At 44.4% G+C, this 11,672-nt stretch overlaps 1 protein-coding gene and 1 pseudogene across 1 annotated transcript in view; both read right to left on the bottom strand.

The window, feature by feature from the left end:
- Positions 1-11,672, bottom strand: part of DCDC2 (doublecortin domain containing 2) — a gene marked incomplete at its 5' end in the record, with an annotated part of 197,202 nt that overhangs the window by 159,177 nt on the left and 26,353 nt on the right. The window lies entirely within an intron of this gene.
- LOC102256704 lies at positions 806-2,142 on the bottom strand (annotated as a pseudogene).

The raw sequence follows: 11,672 nt of genomic DNA, 5'->3' as shown, positions 1-11,672 counted from the left end.
GCCGTCAGGGCCCGTGTACTAGCTCCGGCCCCCGTTTTCGTCGCCCGGAGGCCCCGGCGCCCGTGCTCCCCAGAACGCGCCTGCCCTCTAGCCCCTGCCTTGGGTTCTCCCCCCACAACCCGTTTTGTGTCCGTGACTTCAAAGCCATGAGGAGTCCTGGGACTTAAGTTGTTCCCTGTCCCTCCCAGCAGATTCCACCGCCGGGCACCTGGTATAAGCCGCACAAGGCAAAGGGGAGGATGGGGAAGACAAGTGTAGTCGAACAGCATACGCTTCCGCCTTCCTATTAGGATGTTCCAGGTAGTGAAACACCATGGCTTCAAGTTGAGATCTGAGAGGCCAGAGTACTGGTGCCAGTCAGCTAACAGAGTACAGGCTGCATCATCTGAGGGCTGCCCACCACACTGGCCTCTTCCTACAAGCCCCTACCCACTCTCATCACTCTATTGGGGTGCTCTAGGGCTGGCAGGGAGGTGACCCTATCATGCCACCTGGAGGGGCTGCCCTTTCTGGCTCAGGTGGGACTTGCATGTGGCCCCCAGACTCTGTGGCTTCTCCATAACAGCTTCCAGAAAAGTGAATAAAACACACCAGTGGTGCTCATGGTTGAGCATCCCCCATACACCAGATCACTGGTTTGATTCCCAGTCAGGGCACATGCTCTGATTGCAGGCTCGATCCCCCATAGGGGGCATCAGGAGGCAGCCAATCAATGTTTCTCTCATCACTGTTTTTCTATCTCTCCCCCTCTACCTCCCTCTTTGAAATCAATAAATACATATTTTTAAAATAAAACACAAAACAAGTGAGATGATTGATTTATTTCTCAACTCTCAGCCCCTCTCTCAAAGGTAGGGCCTGTGGACCAAAATCTGAGTGTCTGGGACTTGAGCAGACACCAGGAGTGTAACAAAGTGCCCAGGTCAGATGCACAAGCTCAGACTTCAACAGAGTCCAGTGTCAGACTCGGCAAGGTCAGAACTCAAGGTTCATGTATGTCCTCAGATCCCACTCCCAGGCTCTGTCCTTGTCCCTCTGCCTTCTCTCCTCCCTTCTGCTCAGTGTGGCTGCCTGAGGGGCTCTCTCCCTCCCAGCCACTGCCCGGGTATCCTGAGCCAGGAAGTGTGTGACTCGGGGTTGGGATGCTGATCCGTATCCTAACCCTTCCTGATCTCTTTTGAGGACAGTAGGGATGGGGTTGACACGGCCCTTGCCCCAGGGTCCCAGACCCATTCCAGGCTCCCAGCCTGCCCTCAGCAGCAGCTTGAAGCCTGGGCTGGAAGTAGGCATCCCAAAGTGCAGACTGGGGTTCCGGAGGTCGCGGGACAGTGACAGCAGGTGAGCAGTAGATGTGCAGTGGTTGGAGTCTTGGAAGTAGGCATCACACGTCTCACAGTACTGGGTGGATGGGGATTGGGACCGGTTCCCTGGACTCCTCGTCTCTCCATGACTCTCTCTGACCATGCGGGCCACCTCAGGAAAGCCTGCTTCTTCAGCCAGCTGAGCAGCATCCCTGCCACCCAGCTCACAAACTCCAACCCAGGCAGCTCCCCGGCCCAGGAGATAGCGCACAGCAGCCCCCTGGCCTGCTCGGGCAGCACACATCAGGGGGGTCCACCAGAAGGCATCCCGAGCATTGATATTCCCCCCAGCTCCCCCTGCTTCATGGGGATCCAACAGCCTTCTTAGTTCTGCCAAGTCCCCCTCCTGGGCTGCCCTCAGTATCCGATGAGTCATCTTGTCCTCAGCCTCAAGGGATCTCCTTTGACCATGTCCTCCTGATGCTTCTGTTGCAGCCTCTCTCATCTTTCTTCTCTTTTTCCTCTTTCTCTCACCAGCAAGTTCAGGTTGTGATCTCTGAGGTTCAGGGGTGCTGCTCTCATCTCCAATCAAGGCCTCATAGAAAGCCCGGGCCGCAGCCCCATCCAAGGTAGGCTCCAGCTCTTCAGCCTGTGACTGCTGCTGCCCATCTTTCCAGAAGTCTCTGGGGTCAGTGACTGGGGTGAAGGTGATGAGGGAGTCTCTGGACATGGCTTGGGAGAGCTTCAAAAATAAGACTAGGCAAGGGGAAGATGAGACCAGCAAGCCACTCCAGAGACCTGCATTACTGCAACCAGGGTTCAAAGGTCGCACTTAGCGCCCGCAGCAGAAGGCCCCATTCAAGCCCTGAGGGAATGGAGAAGTACAAAGAGACAAATAGCAGAATGGCTGTTCAGGTTAGCGCACTAGGCTGCCCGATTCTCTCACAGCCCAGCACATCCTCCCCAGGTCCCTCAGCAAAATATGGGCCCCGTTGGGGGTCCCCAGAGCGCGCCAGGCACAGGCAAAGGGTGGGCCAGGCAACTGGACGCGGCGGGTTGGTTGGGATGAGCTCAGTCCCCTGGGCAGGGGCCGTGGGGCCGGAGGCCAGCCTTGTCCCTTCCCCCACTGCCTCTCACCCCCAGATCCCAGGATCACACAACTATATTTCCCATACTCACCGGCCCAGTATTGGGGTCCAACCCCAGCAGGTCCAGGGGTTCCCAAAGGTGTGGACAGAGTCAGCGAAGAAGGAATGACAGGGAGACAGCATTCAGTTGATCAGCAGCCTAGCCAGGTTCTCCAGCCAGGTTCTATCTTTATTCTCCTCTTACATCTGTATTTATACCAGTTGATTTTAATCCTATCCATTTTATTCCAAAGGTTAGGGCGTTTCTTATCTCCATTCCAAGGTTACTCTATTGTTCTATTAAGCTACAAGGAAGTAACTGAAGGAGATTATCCTAAGTAAAGATTATGTAGCTTAAGCGTGATTGTTAGTAGTTATCGTAGTTAAAGTGATTAATTACCCGCCTGGCACTTATTTTTCCCTAACTCCAGGGAAAAATCTCCACCTGGGGAAACAACCTTTCTTGGAGAGGTGGTCCTGTTTAAAACACATAGCGCTAAGAGGGGTAGCAAACATATGTATACACCAGGTCCCTTGAAACATAAGCTGTGCAGATGTTTCTTCCCTGCAGCAACTGTGTCAAGCAGCAAGGGTGGACCGGCTTCTGGCAAATTCCCCCATTTTTATTTTTTAAATGACAGCGTGTGTAAATCAGCGGCCACCTCTCCGATTGGGTTAAGACTCGGAAGAAGACTTGTTTGTGACTTTGCCACCAGGTCAGTCCTAGACTTAACCCTATATAGGCTCCCCACAATCAAGAAAGGGAGTCAAAAGCAAAAGGAGAGGCTTAGGACCAAGCCTTGAAGTTGAACAATACAAGAGAAAAAATTTCAAAGGAGATCAAATAAAAGTGGACAGAGAAGTAAGAGGTAAACCAAAAGAGTTCAATGTTCTAGAAGCTAAGAAAGAAGGATCAGCTGCTAGAAAATAGATTAAGGTGAGGACACTGAGTTGGTCAACACAGACACCCTTGGAGAGCTTGACAAGAGCATGATGAGAGGAATGCAGGAGAAAACCCTACCAGCGTGAGTTAAGGACTTGAAAATGGAGGTAAAGAAGTAGAGAGGACTCTTTCTGCTTAGTATTAGTAGTCTCTGTAGGAAACAGAGAATAAGTTCAAGATAAGCTTCTTACTGTGCATATGTAACAGCCAGGATATGTAGGAAGCATTCAGGACAGGGAGAAAGAGGATTTCCAGCCTCCCTGGAAGCAGAGAAGCAGCTCTACTCAAGGAACTAAGCAAGGGCAGGACTTTGAGGTCACATGTATGGGGCATAAATGAGTGAGTGGAACCCAACCAGGAAAGGATTCACGTGTGACTTTGTTGACCAGGTGAGGCACAGAGTAGGTTTGCTTGTCAAAGGAGAAGAAAGAATGAGCCAAGGACAGCAAATCGGCACATTTGTACCAATGTAACTGGCACCCTGAAAATTTCCCACTAAATTACTATCCTACTCTTCTGTTTCCAAAGAGATTGCTTGAATCATTTTTAACAAACAAGAGAAGCACATGCCAACATACTCCCAAATTCAAATGCCTTAAGAAAATATAAACTTCTACATATTATTGAAAATAATTAAAAAACATACTTCTGCCGAAACCGGTTTGGCTCAGTGGATAGAGCGTCGGCCTGCGGACTGAAAGGTCCCAGGTTCGATTCCAGTCAAGGGCATGTACCTGGGTTGCGGGCACATCCCCAGTAGGAGATGTGCAGGAGGCAGCTGATCGATGTTTCTCTCTCATCGATGTTTCTAACTCTCTATCTCTCTCCCTTCCTCTCTGTAAAAAATCAAAAACAAAACAAAACAAAAAAACAAAACAAAACATACTTCTGATGCTAGAAAATTTAGGGCAAAACTACATTACTGATAACATTTTAAATTAATATAATAGTTTTTCAAAACTGTCAAATTATGTAACTGGAAGCATAAAATGTGCCATATGTGCCCTTTGACACTGAACGTCTCACCAATTTACCCTGATAAAATAATTCAGAAGTAGAAATAACTATATACATAAAAATGTTGACTAGAATATTACATAGTGAAAACAAGGGAAATTATCTAAATATGATTGTATTAAGTAACTTATAACATCGAATCAATAAAACAGTATACATTACTATAAAAAATTTCAACAAATACAACATAAAAGTGAAAATATGAGCAACAATATAAGTGAAATATAATAAAAACTTTGCATAAAAATGTGTATTCTATAACAACTCTGTACATATCTATAAATATATACATATATATGTATCCAGAAATTTGACTAAATGAAAAATAAAAATTTCTACATATATTCATTCAAAAAGACAGACCTATATGCAGAAACACTGGAAAATAATTTTAAAAAATAAAATCCAATTGTTTGAATGCTTTACTTAGTGACAATACAGTTTTCACTCTAATTTTTTTTTTTTACTTATTCTAAACTACTATTTTAATCATTAATTTTAAAAATATAATTTAAAAAATTAATTTTAGCAGAATGGTACTTGTGCATGAGTAGACCAATAGACCAGTGGAATAGACTACAAAACCCAGAAATAGACCAAATTAGGTACATTGGCAATTTAGTAAATGATAAAGTTGGCATCTTAAATCACTGGGACAAAATGAGCTTTTAATAACTGTTGTCGAGGCAGATGGGTAGCCTAGATATCTTTGGCAAAAGATAAGATTGGACCTATATCTCACCCCATAGACAGGAACAAACTCTAAATGGAATAGTGATATAAAAGTAAAAAATAAAACGATACAAGTACCAAAAGAAAACATGGGTGAATTCCTCTTTACCATTGGTATGAAAAGGATTTCTAATTATGACTCCAATAAAGACATGAATTTTACTACATAAAAATAAAAAATAATTTCCATGACCAAAAACACCATAAGCAAAGTCAAAACACAGCAAAGTAGGAGAAAATATTTACAACATATAACCATAGAAAACTAATAGCCTTAATATATAAAGAACTCTTATAAATTGAATGACAATGGACCAAAAACCTGGAGAAAAGTGGAAAAAAGACAGAGAATTCACACCAAAAAGGATTTTTGGATTGAGAGAAGATTTTGTTTATAATTATATTTCCCCACCGTACCCCCTGATATGATGGACTGAGCAGAGCACAACATAATTTTCCTATATTCTTGCCAAAAAATAAACCCAACCACAAGAAAATACCAGGTAAACCCATATTGAAGGATATTCTACAAAATAACTGACCCTCAAAGTTCCTGAGGTCATGAAAAACAGGGAAACAGTAACATAGGTAGAAACTAAGGCATATATATATTCATGGGAAAAATTCTACTAAATTTTGTAAATTAGGTGATTGCATCAATTTTAATTTCCTGCTTTCAATAACTACTCTATGGTTATATACGATGTCAACAGAGGAAGCTTGGTGAAGTAGGTATATAAGGAATTCTCTCAATTATTTCAAAGTAAAAAGTCAAACAAATGTAATGTTTATCATTAACTAAACATCTGAAACATAGGAGGCCTCCCTTGTCCTGTTTTCACCTCCCTCACCCTGTTTTCTCCCAATAATCAGCCACAACCAACTCTCCATTTAAAGTGTAATAAAAAATACCTCCTGAGACACCCAACAATAGTTTTTATTTGTAACTAGAATAAATTTACACACTGTGATTGCATTTGACTTTGGGTTTAGTTTCAAAGAAACTTGTCCCTATATTGCTTTATGAATCCAAGAGACAGGTTGAAAAGAACAACAAAAGACAAGCTAAATTTTACACTAAATGATTTCTTGAGCCACTCTAACAGAGAAGAAAACACAGTTATCTCCTGCAGATCAGTCAGGGGTTTTGTTACTAATATGCAAAACGAGGGAGGTCTTTTTTTCACATAACAGGCTTACCAGCTCAGAACAAGCAGGAACAATGGTTCATTGTTAACCAGTGAACCCTAGCTTAATTGGGAAAATATTTGCATTTCCTTAGGGTAGAACTAGGTCAAAAGAACCTTTCTTCCACATCAAAACCTCACCATCCAGATGTAGATAGATAAAGAAGAATGCCCAAGGTTCAGTGAGGGGTTTTCTTAATTAAAAGCATAAGAAAACCTCAAAAAAGCAACAATTCAAGACTAGCAATGGCATCATGACTCTCCTTAGGTAATTAGCCCACTGTGAGCTTATCTCCAGCCTGCCCCCCATGAAATACATTCACCAGAGAACAGAAAATGAAGGCGAGGGCAACTCTTTTAAGGGAAACCACATGGAGAAATTAAATTTGTATTTGGCTCACTAAGACCTGGAAAAAAAAAAGTTTGATACTGTGTGTCTCACTTGGAATTGTTAGCAAGAACATCAAAGTTTGTTTCCTCTTTTGTCCCATCCTTCTCATAATTTGCTTCCTTTTCTGTCTGGATTGTTTAGGTGAGTATAGTTCATTAAAGAGCCTTGACATTTGGTAATTAAAATATTTCCAAAAAATCACACAAGAAAGAGAAGAAAGGATTTCACATCGAAAGCAATTAAGTAAGGCCAAGTTCATTTTACTCCCAACCTGCCTGTTGCAGGGAAAGTCTTGGAATCAGGAGGTCTCTGAAGTGAACCTCGCTTCTTGGAATAATCCCAAACCAGAATCTCCAGAGCCACCAGGTCCAAACTCAAATACTCCAAATCTAGGAGTGAGGGAGCAAGACGTCCATTTCCTCACACTCTGCCCCTTTTTCTCCTCAAATTTGCAGGGCACCATCTTTAACTACTGTGTGAAAAAATTTTGCATTACAATCCTATATAATAAAGAGGGAATATGCAAATTGACAGTCACTCCACCACAAAGATGGCGGCGCCCACAGCGGAGGTAGGGGTTTCTATAACACAAGATGGCTGTGCCCACAGTGGAGGCGGGGTTTCCGTAACACAGTGGAGGCTGAGTTCCCGTAACAAGCCTTAAGGAGCAATCAGCAGGGACCTGAGGCTGCATGCCCCCCCCACATGGTGCTTGACAGGGGACCTCAGACTGTGCCCCCAACCTTGGCCCCAGGCCGGGAGACCTCAGGCTGTGCCCCTCACCCAGCAGGGCTTGATGGGGGACTCAGGCCATGCCCCCCACCCCAGCACCAGGCCAGGGGACCTCAGACCGCACCCCCTGCCCTGGTGCCAGGTCGGGGGACCTCAGGAGGCACCAACTGTCCTGTCACCAGACCAGGGGACCTGAGGCTGCGCCCCCCACCTGGCAGGGCTTGACAGAGGACCTCAAGGTGCACCCCCCCACCCCAGTGCTGGGCTGGGGGACCTCAGGCTGCTCCCCCTGCCCCAGCGCCAGGCTGGGGAACCTCAGGCCACACATACCCCGTCCCAGCGCCAGGCCGGGGGACCTCAGGCTGCTCCCCCTGCCCCAGCACCAGGCTGGAGAACCTCAGGCCGTGCCCCCTGCCCTGGTGCCAGGCAGGAGACCTCAGGGGGTCAGGGCAGGGGACCTGAGGCCGCACCCCCCGCCCAGCAGGGCTTGACAGGGGACCTCAGGCCACGCCTCCCACCCCAGCGCTGGGCCAGGTGACCTCAGGCTGCGCCCCCCACCTGGCAGGGCTTGACGGTGGACCTCAAGGTGCACCCCCCACCCCAGTGCTGGGCCAGGGTACCTCGGGCTGCTCCCCTCGCCCCAGTCCAGGAGACTTCAGGCTGAGCCCCCCACCCAGTGGGGCTAGACGGGGGACCTGAGGCTGCACCCCCCTTCCAGAGGGGCTTGACAGGGGACCTAAGGCTGTGCCCCCCTCCTGGCGGGGCTTGACAGGGGATCTCAGGCCGTGTCCTCCACCCGGCAAGGCTTGACAGAGGACCTCAAGGCACGCCCCCCACCCCAGCCTGGGCTGGGGGACCTCAGGCTGTGCCCCCCGACCCGGCGTGGCTTGACAAGGGTGGGACCAGCCGGGTCTGGATCTAGCCCAATGAGGGGGTGCTGGCCGTGTCTGGGTCTCGTGCAATTTTGAGGTGCACGTGGGTGGGTGGGGCCTTGACTCTGGGTCCCGTGGTATGCCCCAGACTCTGATTTTCATATACATTTTACTAATTTTCTTTCATCTCTGACACTTCTATTATAGAGAAAGGGCAAATAGCAATATTAAAATATTTCCTCTAATTAATCCCCTTTTAATGTGCATGAATTTCGTGCACCGGGCCACTAGTAAATAATAAAGTCTTCCTGGTGATAGGAGAATCAGCATGGAAGGTAGGTTATGATGTCCCGTGGAGGAACTTGAAAAATCTTAAAACCTCAATCAACTCTCCACCTTGGAAAGATAGCTTAGACCTGGGCTCCTATCTGCAAATGCAATTGGGGTTTTTGCCATCTACTCTGTGAGACAGATGTCCCTCATATTGTAACCTAATGTGTACACGCACACACACACACACACACACACACACACACACACACGGCCTTGCAGGTAGCCGAGCACAGACTAACTTTTATTTAGAATTCACAGCTTTACTTAGATTAACCTGTAAACCCACTTAGTCACCCTAAATGTTAAAAAGTTGACATAACCACATCCTGTAATTTTCTAAGAGTTTAACAAAAAGGCTGGGATTGGATTCAACTTTCTCCCATACCTATGCTATTCCTGACATTGACAATGGCCACACCTGTCTTCTCAGGGAGGTGCCAGGATGATTTGCAGACCTAGGGGCTGATCTGGCTCAAATTCCTGGGGCTGGCCAAGGGGCCCGAAGGAGCCTCTACTAACCTCCTCATGAACTTTTCCATTATGCCCTCATTATAATACTAACAATCTCTTCCAGAGGTGAAGATTTACCACCATTTTTGAACATACAATGTATGTACAGGCATGTTTTAGAACGCAAGTGAACAGGAATGTCCCCACCTATACATGTGATGACGAAGCTCACCTTGATGTTTACACATGATTTCCCTGAATAAAGATGGATCCAATCTTTTGTTTGGGGACATACCACTTTGAGGAAATGACCCTCCTGCCACCTCCCCCTACGCCCCCCCCCCAGTGTATCCTTGTCTGCTGGCATGCAATAAAGTATGTTCCTTATCATAAAATCTTCTTAAAGTTGTCTTTTTGGCTGGCAACTACTGAGTAATTGGACCCAGTTCAGTATGGTAACAATATCCTGAGGACACCACCAGAGAGTCCTAGTACCCTCATCTCCACAGGTTGTTGCACAAAGAATGAATGAAAAATTTCAGTTATATTATCACCATGTTCTAGACCAGAAGTTTTCAACAAATGTGTTCCACAAAATGTTCTGTAATTCCAAGGTACATTTAGCAGTCAGACTGGAAGAATTTCTGTTCTGCTCAACTGAGGTAATTGAAGAAGCATATGTATTTATGCATAATTTGTAATTTTGTTAGCAAGCACACCTACACAAAACTTATAATGCTCCCTGTTGATGGAGAAGAGAAAGGATATGGATAATCAAAGTGCTAGCTACTCCAAACATCATTCAAAATTAAAATTCATTAAATCAGCTTTTTTCATTTTGCCAATATATTTACAATCTCGAATCAAGCTAATGCTAAAATGAGTCTTCAATTGTAGAACATATCAACCAACTAAAGGACATCCTCTCATAGCTCCCAGGACAGTAAACAAAAAATCCAAATTTTAAAGTTCTCTATAAATAATCCTTAAAATTGAAATTTGCACAAATATTATTAAGAGATGACTGACATATTTTAGCTATAAAGGAATAGAAAAGAAACCAAAGTTTATCTAGCATAAGAAAAAATATCCCACCATCATTCATATCTATAGAAACCATGAACAGAAAAAAACAAGAATGCCTGAAGAACCTTCACTTACATCCTCATTTAACCCATGCCATACAGCATTCTGCTAATAGTATTTGTTGACTGCTCTCTCCCCAGAGATATGGTTCCCTATGTGTATCAAGGGATTCTTTTTATAATATTATCACCCCTCCAGTGTAACCTGGGACCTGGCACATTGCGAGCAACCACAGCAAACATCTATCGAGTCCTCCCTATGACCATGAACAGGTCAGTCTGAGCTCCTGGACTCTCAGAGCTGACAATTAACTGGACAGTGTGTGTTTGATGAGTTGAGCTGAAGAGAATTACAAGAAAACCTACATTAATACAGGAATTGTCATAACCAATTCACAGTCAAGGAAACTGAGTCCATAAAGCAACACAACCCAGTATTTTGTATTAATGTGTATGGTGACCTTCTTTGTTAAACTGCTTACTTCAAAGTAATCTCTTCAAATATCTTAAGGGTCTTTAGGAAATGGCAGTATTTGATATGTCTGAATTTCATATACTAGTATATAATTAGTTTTCACTGTAGCAATTCACTTTTAATTAATCTATTAACACTATAAACTAATGATGAAGATATAGGATGTTACTAATAAGCAAAATAAATATTCTTTAAGTAAAAGCATTTTTAAAAGACTAATCAATGTGCTAATTAGTCTTTCCCCTTGCATGTATTAGTTTCTGCTTAATATATATTTTGCTTCTTTTACACTTTAATGTCCAACATTTGTTACTCCTCAATAGATGGATAAAATGGCAAGCACAATAAAATGAGATCTAGATTAATGTTCTTCCATTTTCAAGGAAAATGGTTCTAGTTTCACTATTTTCTGATGAAGCATACAGTCCCTGAAAACTGAACAAGAAGAGTATGTGTGTCACAGCTGTCTATAAATGTTATTTGTTCCAGAACCAAAAGAAGAATACTTTCTCCAAGAGCATACAACTCCTCCGTATATACAGAAACTCAATAAACTCTCCTGCTCAGGTAGCAAAGTAATGCTTAATCTCCCATCCATTGGCAATGACTGGTCAACAACTGAAGATTTCAAAGTGGATTCTCCTGTGTAGATTTACCTTTAGGGGTTCTTAGATCTCCAGGTAATAAAGAGCTTAGATTTCTGTAAAATATGCTAAAAGAGGTATTTGAACTGGCAGTGCTTTGGACACCTGACTATGCCTGCAATGCTTATGAATTCCACCAACAAAGGCCACAACTGACATAAATATCTTTGGGCAGAGGGAGAATAGTTGAGAATCACTACTTTGGTGACTTGTTAAAGCCCAAGTGCATTCCTGTCAAGTTTGTGGCCCATGGCCTATCACAGTGGTCGGCAAACTCATTAGTCAACAGAGCCAAATATCAACAGTACAATGATTGAAATTTCTTGTAAGAGCCAAATTTTTTAAACTTAAACTATATAGGTAGGTACATTGTTATTAACTTA

This window comes from Myotis brandtii, unplaced genomic scaffold (assembly GCF_000412655.1).
Source record: "Myotis brandtii unplaced genomic scaffold, ASM41265v1 scaffold311, whole genome shotgun sequence".
Classification (NCBI taxonomy): domain Eukaryota; kingdom Metazoa; phylum Chordata; class Mammalia; order Chiroptera; family Vespertilionidae; genus Myotis; species Myotis brandtii.
Note: the sequence above shows the minus strand (reverse complement) of the source record. Positions and strands in the feature narration are given on the sequence as shown.